Genomic DNA, 16,076 nt, shown 5'->3' on the forward strand with positions numbered 1-16,076 from the left:
GAACAGAAGGGAAAAGGGAGGGATGCTTGGAGTGATGGGGTCTGTCTTCCCAAGCAAGCATTAAATTTAATGGGGCCCTGCTCTTCTGGAAATGGCTGAACACCTGCCTGCCCATGGGAAGCAGTGAATTAATTGCTTGTTTTGCTTTGCTTGTGTGCACAGTTTTTGCCTTCCCTATTTAAGAGTCTTTATCCCAATCCACAAATTTCCTACCTTTTGCCTTACCAGTCCTCCCTGATCCCACTTCTGGGGGAGCAAGCAAGCAGTGCTTGATAGCTGCTGGGGCTAAACTACAACACCATGTTACACCAGCAAGAAGTGAGTGTGGTATCTCACCGAAAAGTAAGACCACAGTCTAAAGGGGCAGAAATGTCCTGCCTGTCTCATCTGTTCAGAAACACAGAGTAATGACCAGCAACACAATTTCTATTGCTGCTTCAGCTTTTTGTGCTCATGAAAGAAAGCAATTTATAAAATTTCATCAGTTGATAAACCGTCTTGGCTCACCTTTGGGGTGGTCCTTTGCAGCAGAAATGATCTCTCCATCACTTAAGGAAAAGAAGCAATATATACTGCCAGGAAAGGTGATGCACATGAAATATCAGCAGTGTGGGGAGGATCATATGGCCGGTCTTTCTGTAATTATGCCTAAAAAAAATCTTGTAGTCAGAAAACTGCAAATAGATCAAAAGGCTGACTGAAACACCGCTCAGGTAAATTCCTGTAGCATAGATAACCAAAAATAAAGAGGCTGTTTCAGGTTTTCCTTTTTATCATTAAATTTTTACTTCAAGATTAAAAAAACCTGAAACTTCTCAGTACCGCAGATGCCCATAATCCTATTGATACATAAGCACTGGGTTAAACCAGCAGAATATTCACCTGGCATCACTAGAGATGTAACTGAACTTTACCAAATGAAAATACTTTTTAACAGCTGTTAAGTGGCTTTTTGGGAAAGATATTGATTTTCTAAACTATCAGTAATTTGTTCATTTTGAATAGAACTTTGGCCAAAGAATATTAAAATTAGTTCCTACCATAAAAAACACCTACCATAAAAGCCTCCTTTACGTATACACCATGACTAAGAGATTCATGACCCTTTAGCCTCTTTTCCATTCTTCGGTTACCTCTGCAGCTGCTCAGTATCCTCTGTCTAGATACCATTGTTAGATTGACAGCCAATGAAAACCACTGACCAAATTCAGCCAAAAACTACAAAGAAGGGCAGGTTTGGAAGATGGTTAGTAACAATGCACTCATGGGATAAGCAGGAAGAGGAAAAGGTAAAATTATACTGATGTCTCCAGAGAGGAAGGCATCATAGTATTAGCCTGTATTTCTTAAAGTCTAACGTTTTTAATAAACATGCTTTACATATTATCTGAGGTATTACCAGTATCACAAAACTTCACAGATAAATGTCAAGACACTGGCAGTATAACCCACATGGTTAGCAGGAGTTGTTTTGCTGTCATTTAATGGAGGAAAAAGATTTTGTATATGTCACAGAGCAGTGTTTACATTTGTGATTAAGAATCATTAACTCAATAATGATTTTCTAATAAAATTTTGAAATTTTACACATTTTCCTTTCTCTGAAATCCTAAGATTGTTCATAATGCCCTTAATCTATCTCACAAAGCATTTGAAGCTGCCTGTCACCCATATCTTCATGCAGTCTGGGATAAACCTATTACATGTTCTTAAAAAGAGGCACTTGAGGGTACCTCGGCACATCACCGTACTTCAGCACACTTGCTTTTATTATGGTTATCTCATCTAGTAACTCTCAAGCTAACACTCAAAAATTTTAAATCTGAGTTTGCCACAGAAGCAATTAGAACAAATTCAGTTAATCCTTCAGACATTCATCTCACCATGATCATGATTATTGTTCCTAGACAGAATACACATCACATGATTTCTCACTAGTTAGGCAAACCTCAACCACTGGTCCAGATGTTCAGCTGCACATTCATTTCAATAGAACTAAATATGATACTGTGCAATTTGCAGTTTACCAACTGGCTTGAAGTAAGCTTAACAGTTAACAATTCCTACAACAAAAGGGAAAAAGAAGCTGCTGTTAGTGTCTCCTCTCTTCTTTTGTTTAACACAAGGAACATGTCTTCTGCGGGTGAATTCTTCATTAAAGTAGTCAGTTACTTTCAAGGAAAATAGCTGGTGTTTATTAAAACTTCAGAGAGGCTGTCACAACTCTGGGCGAATTGCTGCTGTAATCAGTCACCCAGTTGCTTACTGTTTGTAACAAAAGAAAACCACTGCACATTACACATTTGAGTCTGTTCCTAGCATGGGGAGATAAGGTCAGTATTAGGTATAGCTTTTCTGGGTAATTCTTAAGGCTGAAATCAATCATTAGTAGCTACCAGTGCTCGGCATACTCCTACATTATGCAGTCTGATGATGCAGACAGATTTGCTCCCACCTGCTGTGATTCATGCAGTCCAGTCAGATAATACAGTAGCGTTATTCAACAAGCTGCAGCAAGGTGGTCTAATATTGGCCTTTCTGGAATTGCCTTCTAAAATACAGCCACATCGTATTTTTAGCATTAAAAAAAGTCACAGGAAAAATAATCTTACTGTTTCTTTGGTGATCTTCTTGCACTCAAAGCAAGGAGACAAGTATGTTTATAGATTTAATTTTATACATATATATATATATTATATATATATATATATATATATATATATACACACATACACACACACGTGCACACGTATGCTTTTCTCCATTTCTCTGTCTCTAGCTAGTATAAAGAAGTTACAGTCTATTTCCTAAAAGGCTGTTTCTCCTTTTAGTGTACATAGCTATACTGACTCCTACTATGCCTGTAGTTTTGCTTTAATTTTGAACATATTTGGTAAAGATTAAGTAGCAAATGCTGCAGGTATCTTATGTAATTCATTTTTTCCTCATCACTATGCAATATTGCATGAAGGGAAACCATGCACATATTTTGGCTTATTAATTAATGTTGCTTCCCCCAATTCTCTCCTGAAAATATACTTCCATTGCAGAATGCCTGTGTCAGTATTTAGAGCATATCACACACTTCAGAATACCTCTTGAAATTAGCAAGAATATTAAACCAACTTTAATTTAATTAAAGACAATGTTAGATTAAAAAATATGCAGCAGTTAGGGATGCTAATTTTTTCCCTCTTAATTTGGAGTCACATCACTTCAAAATCAACATTTGATTCCATGAGACATTCGAGTGTACTTGACATAGAGATTGGTTCTGGTGTTTGTATGGTTAATCTGCTGAGTCGTGACTACTTGTAACTGTCAAATTCTCTCCAAGGATAAATAATTAAAGCTTCTGGAAGAATAAGCACACAGGAAGCAGTGGAGATTGGATATACGTAGGTGTTGAGGGCATTAATTTTTATCCAATCGCTGAATAAAAAGCACATTATTCATGCAACCTTGTTCATTCACTGCTACGTGACCTGCACCACAATAGAAGACTGCAGCATCCAGTGCTGAATTCAAGGCATTCAAGGCAATGAGGAAAGGACTCCAACAGTACCAGCACAGAAGAGCAAAATGCTACACTGTAGGTGTAGCATGCAGCCTTTGGTTAATGCTTTAGCTTTTATGACTAATGCTAGAGTGACACAAAAATACTTTTTCTCATAGAATATTTTTCTTTGGGTGCAGTAAAAGTAGCAAATATCAGCCTTAAGGTAGAAAGACCTTTTCACTTTCTCTTCAGCATGTATCTCCCACATGTTGATGACAACTACCAGATTAAAAATCTAAACTCATAGTAGCCAACAAACGAATTCATTAATTGGTGAAGCAAAACAAATGCAATGCCTTGTAGTATCTGTGGTACAAAACTTTTGACACAAAGTATCTCAATAAAGTGAGTACTGAAAGGTGTAAAATCTACAAAGCAATTTTAGCTGGGAAGCTCAAAAAAGCCTGTTATAAGTTCCTGAAGGTTTTTAAAGCATAAGAACAACTCCCTGTTCCAAAATAGATTCCTCCACCTTCGCATTGCTATTCCTGTACCATGTTAACTCACTACAAATTCTATCTTTGGCTTGATGCCTCATATGCCTGTTAACTAACTACTTTCACATGTAATTGTTTATTTCCTTGAATATTTGTATACCACATACAAAGGTGAAACTCAAACAAGATTCTAGTGAAAAAAAAACAACCCATAAATGCTAAAAATTCGAGTATCTATAAACATTCATTAAGGTCCATGGTTACTGGAAAGCAAGGCACCTGCTAAAAGTGTTCATATCATCTCCCACAACTACCTACTCACTCTGGCATTTTTAAATACCAGATCAGTTACATCATTCTTAGTAGCAGATGCAACATCTTCAAATCTTATATCCAAGCATAGGCACAAAAGATTTTAACTCTCATTTATAATGAAAAATAATGGTCTTTCAGAAAGGCTTGAAAGCTGCAGAATTCTCTAATGACAAATTTGGGGGTTTGAAATGTTATCAGAATAACATTTTATTTTTACACAAAAACAGAACTCTCCACAGATTTCAACCATACAGGAATGAGGGAAATTAATTAGTTTCTTATCACAAACCAAAAAAGAAACTGAAAAATAACCAAAAGGGATTTAAAAACTAAAACTCCTATAATTTAAATATATAAATAATGTAATTTTAAAAAATATATATTTTATATATAAAATTCTTCAGAAAGAAATCTGCCGAGAAAAATGGATGCATGTGAGAAAAAGAATTAAGGTCCTCCCAGTACGAAGGGAGAAAATTGTATCTAGGCAGTCATGAAAAAGAAGAAAATTAAAACAGAAATTTGTACATATATATTAATGGTTGTAATAGGACAAATTTAATTCAGAAATAATCAGTAAATTTGAAAATAGCTAAGTCCTCAAGAAAACACATAAAGCATTTTGTTGAAAAACATAAAGTGTTTTATCCTACTGCCAGACTTAGAGAGGTTGGATAAGCTCTCAGAGTTGAGAAAAGTCTTTTCAAAAGCACTGCTATCAGACACACTCAGGAAACAGCATGGAAGTTTGGATAGCAGGTCACTCCTCCTCTCCTCCACCTTCATTAAAGCTAAGGAGAGCCCTGCAGAGCACATGAAGTAGGAAATTGAAAATGGCAAAGATTGTTCTTTGTGCTCTTCATTGGTCACCCTCTTCACTGAAACTCCAGTACAAAAATATATTGCTACAGGACAGGACAGGACAACATGAGATGTAATTAATCAAAAGAGCATAAAATTGTTCTGTGTCCCAATGATGTAGTACTAATGGTTACCATTGTTGTAAAACATTTGCCTTACATTTTGAAGGAAATTAATCAACATTGCAATAAATCATATTATATAATTAAACACTATTAATGCTGGGAACCAAGATTACTGAGCTCCTAGGTAACGTCACATTTGTATGATGTTAAGGACTGTGTGACATTACTCAAGAGAAAATAGCTTTCCTAATGTCAATAAAGAATGTAATATAATCTCCCTCTGCCGTTTCAAAATTGAAAAATGATTAACTGAATAGAAGAGTAACACAGGACTAATTCTCCATTTATCATGGCCAGGTCATAAAATGCTGGTCATATCCATGATAGGTTCATTTCAGGGCTTAGCTCAGGAAAGGTTAGTTACTTGGGAAAAGGGCATTGCTGATACTGCTGTGAGACAGATTTTTTACTGCATATTTTATGGAAAAGAGAATATTCTCTCAATGTTCCTGGCACAGATTAAAAAAAAAAAAGAAGAAATATAAATATTTCAATTTTTAAAAACTGGCTAAGATTATATGGCTTTTATAATTCACTATTGTCATTTGTAGTATTTGTGAAAATTCAGTTCCTAGATATCTAGAGGTAGATCAACATAAGCTTTTTCTCGGCAACAAATAAAGGTGATGAATGAAATCTATGAATGCTTGCTTGTAAAGTTCAGACATGCCAATGAGAATTCAATGTGTTTAAAACAGCCACAGAAAGCTATCTCAAGTATTATTATGGAATCTCAGCAGAAATGCAACGTGTCCATAAACAGTACAACTGTTTTTATCCCGCCCATATATAGCACATGTTTCTGACACGTTAATATGCAGATTGCAGGTGGGAGTTTCCAGGTTCAAAGCTAATTTTTCCACTGAGTGGCATGTTCCCAAAATTCATTTTCAACCCACCTAATTTTAGACACTTAGTGGAGGGGCTAAAGTTAGAAACCAAGTCATCCTAAACTCTCTCTACAGGCTATGGAAAGATAGTGATAAAGGGCTGGTAAGATTTTACTGCAGCTGAATTACATCTAGTGAATGCCTGTTCAGTATTCAGACTGAAGCTATCTGCTTAGCAGATCAAATGTTTGAATATTGTTCAGAACAAACAAATCCCATCTAATCATTAAATAAGCTGTACACTTTCTCCCCTTATTCAATCTCCTCAATAGCTACTTCTGTGCACAGCAACTTGCTGGCCTTTTGATCATCATTCTTTCTCTGTTTATTATCTTTCTAAACAGATAATTCCTCCTCCTTTCTCCTCTTGTTTCCTTAGGTAGCAAATAAGTAAAAACTACTCTGAAAGAGTAGCACAACAGTGTTGGGTTATTTTTATAACTACAGGTGAATGAGCAACTTGTCCACCTAATGGCTTAGATTACTTTATTACCCGTAAAATTACCCGTAGCTCCCAAATACTTTGATCAGTGTTCAATAATTTTCTATTCTCACAGCCAAAACCTCTGCTGGAAGTCTGGGAAGGTACCATTATTTATCAATTTTACTCCAAAAAGCAAAATCTATGCCAAAGAATGTGTTGACAGTCACAGTTAAACAATTTTACAGGATGAAACAGTAAGTATTGGAAAATGGTAATAGAAAAAGTAAGGGCATTTATTGCCTTTTGCATTTCAACAACTTAAAAATATGAACATAGGAAACCATACAGTCAATGTACATAATGTAACGATACATTTCCCAAGCCAAATATAGTTAACTAAATCAAGGCAGAAACATGGGCTGCAACTGCAAAAATAGAACACAGGAAATGTGGGGGAAAAAAACTCAACAAACTCAAACCGACTTGAATTTTAAATCTCTTTATATATAATTATCTTCTGATTACTAAGTTTCAATACATACTTATTAAAACATTTGTTTCAGAAAAAATTTTAAAAACCCAAAAGGACATATATCCTGAGATTTAAAAAAATTACTCCTACCACAGTTTCCAGTTCTACTTGCCATCATAGCCACTCAGAAACCTATTGGTAGAGCCTTCCTTGTTAACAGTTTTGATATTCTAGGAAGCCCATACATAAGATACTCCAGGTATTTGCCTTGCATATTAAAGTATTTGTCATAAATGCAACACACTGCTTTCATTTGGGGAAAAAAAATAATGAAACTTCTCCTTCTTTATTGCATCCTATGAGAATCTGAGAGGGACCTCCACAATCAGTTATTCAGCAGACCTTGTTTTTAACCTGTGCAGGGGCCCACCACATTTACCAGAACTAACTGTTGATGTATACAGATACCATAATCATTATTACAAATACTGCAGAAGAGGTACTATATTTTCTTACTTATATTGTGAGAAGAAAGCAAAGCTTTTGGACATGAAGTAATACATAAATGAATAAACTGATTTACAAAAATACATGTAATACAATTATAAAAGGGAATATTTCAGTTCTCTTAGGAAACTTGTACTTTCACTATTCCCTAGGATAGGATATGCTTTGTAGAATTATCTAAGACAAAAATGAGAACCAAGTAAATGCATGCTTCTCTAATTTACAATGTTTTTAAGGAGTAAGTTAAGTTCAGTGAAGCCCATTAATTAATAATATGGAAATAGAGCAAGATTACAGGACTTTTTCTCACCTGCTTTTAAATTCAGCAAAGCAAAATGTCTAGATTCATTTAAAACCAAACTGAAATCCTATTACCATTATCTTCCTTCTAATTCTATCATCCTCATTTTCTTATTTCAGTGACATATGCCATGCACAATAATAACAGTGTAAAAGACACAGCATGAAAACAGAAAGAAAAAAAGGAAACACCCACACACACAAAACCGAAAAAAAACCATACAAAAAAAAAAAAAAAAACACCATAGAAACTTTGCCCTCAAACAAAATCCCATGCAGCTAAAACCTCTTGAAAGGATACCTGGAATGTACAGAAAGCAATGAGGAAGTACATGCACATTTTAACCTATAGGCTAAAAAACAAACATATTCTTATTCAACCTTATGATGTGTACATACTCTTTAGCATACCATTGAGAGAAATTCACTGACATCTAAGAATGGAAGGAATTTATGCATATAACCTGTCTCAAATCATGAATCTTCTTTCCACACCAGGAAAAGTATGCTAATATTTCATACAGGCACCAAAGCTGGGACTTAATACTCTACTCAGTTCTGTGTATAACAGGAGAACACAGAGTATCTGCAGGAACAGAATTAAAGTTGTTTTTCCTGATATTAAAAGGCAGAGGAAAATTTCATTCAAAAAGCCTTTTCTGTCCCTGGCAATTATTTGCACTGGGAAAGTACCAGACAGTTGCCTTTCCAACTAATAGGTCCTGAGAATATGGTTGCATGTGTGATTGCACTGGAGCACTCCTGATTGAATGACTAAAGAGAACTTGACCTCCTCCCCACTCATATTTTCAAGCTGCAGAAAGAGGCATCCTCCAATTATAAACAGGGCAGATTGAGATGCAACAATTGAATGGTAAGGAACAATCAGCCATAGATCTCACTCAGAGTGCCACAAATATGACATTCAACCATCTCAAAGAAACTGTGTTCATGCTTACCAGATGCTAACACATCCATTTCATTTAGTTTTGCCTTCTGCACAGTGAAAAATATTGTAATTTTGTAGTAATTACTGTCAAACTCACAGCTCTAATTATATTCTGCCATTTTAAAGTGCTTGCATATGCATTTAATGCTTCCAAAGATGTCACCCTAAATACTGACATTTTCTGTTCATTCACAGAAGATATACAGCACTAATAGCCAATGCAACAGCACTTCCATGTAAAACAAATCATCAAGGAAAGTAGGGTTCAGGCAAACATTTTTGCATTTTAAAATCTGAGGTACACTTACGTATTTATATTTGCATTGTTGCAAAATACCCAGCTTCTTCCTTTGAATCTGCTTCATGCAGCAGGAAGAACTCTGATGGCACCAAAATGCATGTTGAAGAACTGCTGAGTTTATGTTAAGCTTCAGACTCTTCCCTTCTATCTTTTGGTCACCATAAAAGTGAGGCAAACACAAAGGCAAAAATAATTTGATCCTCTTACTGTCTAAATTCTCTTGTGCTTTGAATTGCCATAGTAGAGTAGGTTTAACATTTGGTTGCTGGATTGTACAATCCGTACTGCAATTTATATTCTCTTTAAAAACTTCATCTTGAACAACAGTTGGAGCAAAACACATCCTTATCCTGTAACAAGTTGAAACTGGAATATACAAAACATTCCCTACTGATAAAACCATACGTCTTCAACTAACATGTTGTATTTATAAAAGCTCTATCACACGATTGACTGTATTTTAAAAAAGCAACATATTTAAACATATTTAAAGCCTTACCACCTAACTTATCTCCTGGAAGCTTCACAAAACTCACATTTTGTAAGGTACTCGGAAGGAGGGCAAAGTACTATATTTTGGCAGTCACAAGAAATATGTGCTTCCGAAAATATGGGTGAACTATGGATTTTTAAACAACTCTTTTAGTCTTCAACTGATTTGTGAGGAGCCTTGCTACCACTTAATACCATTTGGGAAAACCTTTTCGCTCTTGCATCCCACAACATCTTCAGGAAGGAGCTGACTGCATTGGCAAACTAGTTCTATGACTGTTAAAACTGCCACATTCCTAATTCCTACATTCAGTCCAGCGTCTCCATTTTAGTTGTACCGTTTGAGAAAGTACAATATTGAACACCCTGAAGGTTAATTTTTTCCAATTTTCCAGATATTGGATTGAAGGCTTAAATAAGGGCATATAGCTTCAAGTTAATTAAAGGCTGTCATTTGTTGTTGCTAATTTGTAGTAATTGGCTTTGGTTATGTACTGATTAGATAAATGAGAGCACATGTTTAACTAACAGATGATACATTACAGGACTGTTTCCTTTAATTTATCGTCAATCATATGGAGCATTTTTTATAACAGGTTTATTTTAGCATTATGCCATTCCAAAATTCTTCTCTCAAGTCTTTTTTCTCCCCTTGCAGCTCCATATGCTGATTGAAAAAATGTTAAAAGGTACCATGGTAACGCTTGCTATGCTTTAAGACATATTGAAGAAAGTTTTCAGACTCCTCAGGCATAACTAAGACATTAAAAAATGCACAATAATGTCAGAAAAATACTCCAGAGATACTGTGCTAGTATCCAGAGATACTATTTTCAGATTTCATACACTTGTTAATTATATATATATTTCACATTAAGAAATTATAATACACAGAGAGTGGGAAAAGTGTCCCTTCTGAAAAGAAATTTGGTATTTCACAGATGAAACATATTTTGCGGTTTAAAATACAATTCAAGCGCTCTCAAAGTATGAATGGGCAATCCTGAAGTCTAAGCTTCACTACATAGCATCCAACTACTGACATCAATGATCAATGTCATCAAAAAACAAATGATACACATACAGATTAATTTTGAGGGACAAGAGGTTGAAAATTCAAAAGCACCTAGTGTTTTTGTCTTTATGAAAGTCCACCTCTGTCATCAAAAACCTGGATGACCAGCTACACTATTTAGATTCCTGTTGTACCCTTAAAAATCAAACTAACACTTATCTTCACTGGGGGCTCCCTTGCAGCAGCACAGGTTAGTAGCTGATATCAAGCAGCAGAAAACAGCATGATCAAGCCAGAGCACTAATCCCACAGGCAGCCTTTCATCTCACAAGAAAAAGCACACTTCTAAATCCATACTGTGCTTGCACACTTCTGTGAGATGGAGCCCACGGAGAAAGAACTCCATCTCCTGCGTTCAGGCAGGATAATGAGTCTGACTTCACACATTATTTAATTTTCTTTCAATTGCAAATCCACCCCACACATAATAGTAATATATAACAGTAATAACACAACATTTTTCCCATGGGGCTAATTTCAGATTTGTTTTATGCATATGTAAAAAATGGTAGACCTCACAACACAAGGTCTCTGAAATCCACTTCTTGCTAAATTAAATGAAACGTCTCCTATCTATCACAACCCAAACTCCAAACACAACACTATCTACCCAAAGCAGAGTAATTTTTGTAAGCACACTGTGTAACACTGAGCCAAAATAATAAAGTGACTTCATCTTAAGCAACAATTAGTTTACTCAGTGTCCTGAAACACACTCCCTCTTATTCACATTTTTATTTCTTGCATCTTCCCAAAACAGATTTTTAAGTCCAAAACCAAAGTACATTCTCAAAGCTGTATACATTTTATGGCTTCTTTAAAGAGTACTGTTCCAGAATTATAGCCTTACCCTACTGCAATTGAAAACCCAGAGCAGTTACAAAACCTAACCCAGTTCTTTCTGCATACAGCTGCACGATTTGATAGTGAACTTACACTCTACTGGAAGGCTACATATACCAAAGACTTAGCAATAATCTTAATATATCGACTTATAAGGTAATTTATTTACCTTATGTGAGGTAAATAAATAAGATAATTTATGAAGAGCGCAGAAGTGGAAGCTCTGACCAGATTTTTATTAGTATGGCAACTGTTGCAAATCACAGTTCAGTAAAAATGTGCCTGCCATTTCCACACCCACTGTCATTTCCAAGAAGAAAAATTTATGACACATTTTGGCCAGTCCTTGGTCTGCGCCATACCGGAATGGAGAGCCCAGGATGCATTCTGGCAGGCAAATCCCACGGGCATAGATGTACACACAGCTCCACAGTGCAGATTCAGTTGAAAGTATGAATCAAGTTTACACATCCCCACCCCTCCGCCTGTCAAACGCTTGCACTGCAGTGGTTATGTTACTAAGTACCTCATTCCAGAAGGCATGCAAGGAGACAAATTAACAGTGGTTTTTTGTGTCTTCACAAAGAATCAAGCTATTGTTTCCCATAGCCTTTAATGTTTCATCTAAAATTAAAATCAACATGCCCAACAGCATCCAAAGGGGTTCTTTTTTTGGTTTTTTTTTTTTTGTTTGTTTTGTTTTGTTTTTTTTTTTAATAGAGAATTCATGAAATGTGAACTACCAGCAGCATTTTGAGAATCAGTGCATAATACAACCCCTGTCCTGAGCCTGAAGCAAGAGTCATGAGGGTCCTAGGTCTGTGCTGTACAGATGGTAGAATGAGTGGGACCAGTGGGTCAAAAGTGGCATTGCTGTGCCAGAAATGCAGGTGATTCCAGCATCACAAAAGGGAGGTTGAGTTGGAAAATAGGCTGGAGGAGAAGGGAAACTGAAATGCCTCTAGCTCCCTCTGTAAGCTGGTAGAAAGTTCTTGCAGGGTTTGAATTTCTAGTAAAACACCAAAAAAAAAAAGAGATATTACAGACATGACAGTTCTAAGATACAGCTGAAAAAGGTTAGAGAAAAACACCTGAAAAAGGTCAGGGAAAAGCAAGGAGGAGCAGCAGCTCCCTATGGGAAGGAGTGCTGGGAGTGCAATGTGGTGACACAGACAGCAGGTTTAGGGTCCTGGGCCAGGCACAAGCGTGCCTGACACGGAGGGAGCGGCAGCTCAGGCCAGGCCATGCTTAAAGCACCTCCTGCAGGCTAGGCTTGACCCATTCTCCCCATGAGGCTCCCTGGGATGGGGGCCTCTTCCCACCACTGTCACCAGTGGGAAGGGGTCACCAGCAGCTGCACTGCCTCAGCCACCACAGGCAAGTCCACCCTAAGGGAGGCACATACCCATGACTCACAGACCACAATAAAAACGCCAGAAAACACCACTGTATACAGGAATGGTTTCCAAATCTGCACTCAGTCCCTACTTTGAACCTCTGATTACAAGATTATGCCCCAAAACAAAAGTTTTAAAAAATTGTTTTCAAATAAACGTTAGCCCTAAGGCCTAATATTTTGAGCCTGCATGCCTCTCTTAAAGTGACGACAGGTTCCTGGGAGGAACACCAAGGTGCAGGAGCTGCACTACCAGACTAAGCCAGCAGAAGCTTGCAATTTGGTGTGCCCTAGCATGAGGGAAAGCACACAACATGCATCTAATTTTCAATGGAAGGAGATGTAAAAATAATTGAAAAATACTATGGAATAAAACATGTGCTGACATTCTATTGTTCCCTTACATTTTAGTCCAAGATCTGCTGAGATGGCTAAAGACTTTTCACTGATTTCAAGCAAGTTCATATGAATAGTTAAGAGGTGGGAAGTGAAAATCCCATTTTTAGCACATCTGCAAGACAGCAAAACAGGATATCCATGACAACATCACTAATATTCCACTAAAAACACGAAAAGGCATTAAGTTTTAATACCTGTAAAGCAAGATGAATCAGTTTGCCTGTTTCTCTTTTGTGAATTGGCTCATTTTTTTTCCTTTTTTGTAAAGGTAAGCCTGCAAATGCATGGATGTAATGACTAATATTCAAGTACAGCTGAGGAAAACTTCAGTCAAGGATAGTCTTAGGAAAACTAATAATTTAGAGCAGGGGCAATCCATTCATTACATAAAGGCATATGTCTGTAAAAACAGGAGAATGTTTCAAATTAAGCATATTTCCAATATATGCCATGCTTAGAGGTGAAGTTATCTGAAAAAGGCTTGTTTCGTATCAAATTTGTAAGATGGCTCCATGTACACATGTCCTGAATGAAATGCAGAAGTGAATTTGACAAATGTTTTTACTCTGAGAAGAAGGAAAGACAGATTCGGACAAAATGCATTTCCAGGCAGGATCTTCTTCCCATCTGTGTTATAACTGGTAAATTATTTTCTGTATAGCTACTGCATGATAATGTATAATGGAAGAGTTTAACTGATGGATGTTTTTCTTTACATGAATAATTAAAAGGATGATGGAATGTGGAAGGAAGATATGTTAAGAACTAAGAAACCAAAAATACCTAATATTTACTTAACTGTGAATTATAAAAGAGGTTTACCTGCCAGAACAAAATCAAAATTTTGTGTATCCCCTGCAATAGATTACTTTTTAGTATCTAAAATAAAGGAAGAGGGGAGTCATGAGGAACACTCAAATTGGACACATATAAGCAGGAAAAATTAAAATAAATACAGAATTAGTTTGCAGGATCCAAAATCGCGGGAAAGAATTCAAACAGCTACTCAGTGCAAGGCAAATATTTTGAAATAGGTTGCAAATGATCACTGGAAAACAACAAATTAGATGAGTTCCCTTAAATTAAAGCAACACACTGAGTGAAATTCTGGTATAATATTCCCACAGGAACAGAAAGAATAAGATAACCACAAGTTACTAGCAAAATCACTTCAGGAGCAGTGCATTTCATAGAGCACATGTATATCCCACAGAAAAGTGGTGAGTACTGCTGTGAACTTAAGGAAGCTGTTCATAATACATATAAATCATTTAGCTCCATTCATTTTGTCAGTGATAGGACAACACAGTGCATATCCAAGAAGGATACTTAAAACCCAAAGAGACTAAGGAAAGATTCAGGCTGGGAAAAATGCAAAAATATTATTGTATGTAAGCAGAACTAATTGTTCCCAAAGTTTCTGAAAACTAAGTTCTGTTTCACTCCAATTAAATTAAATTAAAGGCTTGATTAAAAATGTCAGGAGAAACTGACACCAATTAAATGTGTTGCATTTGATCCCAGTTCTACCAGTGGTCCAAAAAGACCACTGCCCTAGGCCTGACTCATCACTGAAGCTTAGGTGCCACACATAACAGAGAAGCAAAGGGAAAATCTGTCATGCATGTAGGTGGCTCCTCAAAGTGGGGAAACCCTGCTGTTTGACAGGAAGAAATGTTACTTTTTTTTATGGCAAGAGAGTGGGAACTCTGGTCCTTTATGTTCATTTTCAGGCATCTAGATCCTCCTGCCTTACAAACTTTGTAAATGTTCCCACAGTGTGACACAGGTAATAAGCACAAGAATTGTTATTCTTTGAGATGAAAATGTAGATGTTCCCTGTGCATTATCTTCAAAAATTCTGTTATCATCCAGTCTTCTTCAAACAAGAGCACATCTATAATACTGCCTTAACCAAAACTCACAAGTACTGTCTTTGAAAGAAAAACTTGTCATTTACCATAAGATCAGTGAGCCCTCCAGTGGCTATTTTAAACCTTAAATTGTAACAATAACCATAAGAAAAAATATTTGTATGTATATGGTTCACTCAGATTACACTTGATTTCATTCATATTTTTTCATCTTTTACCACTTTAACTAAACAACACTTTAGGCAACCTTTATAATACTTGCAAACAGATGTATTTTCAGCTACAAACACTCTCTTTTACTCCTGAGCATCTACAAAATTTATAAGTGATATATTTTAAACATTTGAGTAATGTCACAGAAGTCAATGAGCAATATTTATGTAAGGGAGGTGGGGAAATATCAATACAAAATCAAAATCCTAGCCTATAATCCTGTAGGATATATACCCTATCTCTTGGAACTACAAACATCTGGGACAATGAATAAACATTCACAGGCTTTTTCAATGTAAAACCTAGCATGTGGCAGATTTAACATAAATAAAAAAATACCTCTTCTCATAAAGGAACCTGTTTTTCAGCCATGGAACCCCTTGCAACAAGATACTGTGGAGGCCCAAAGACGACCTAAACATTCATGAAGCAAGAATCCATATGGGCAAAGAAATCCCTCAAGAACCTAGACTAAACTAGGAATGCATCACCACAATACTCTTCCAACTCTTACACTGTGCCATTACAGAAAGTAACCACTTGAGAAAGCTGCAAAGATAAGTTTGGCTGAAAGTATCTTTTTTCAGGTCTAGCACTGACATATTCCAGTTTAAATAAAACCTTACTTAAAGTATTTAAACACT

This window comes from Zonotrichia leucophrys, chromosome Z, assembly GCF_028769735.1.
Source record: "Zonotrichia leucophrys gambelii isolate GWCS_2022_RI chromosome Z, RI_Zleu_2.0, whole genome shotgun sequence".
In the NCBI taxonomy this organism is placed as follows: domain Eukaryota; kingdom Metazoa; phylum Chordata; class Aves; order Passeriformes; family Passerellidae; genus Zonotrichia; species Zonotrichia leucophrys.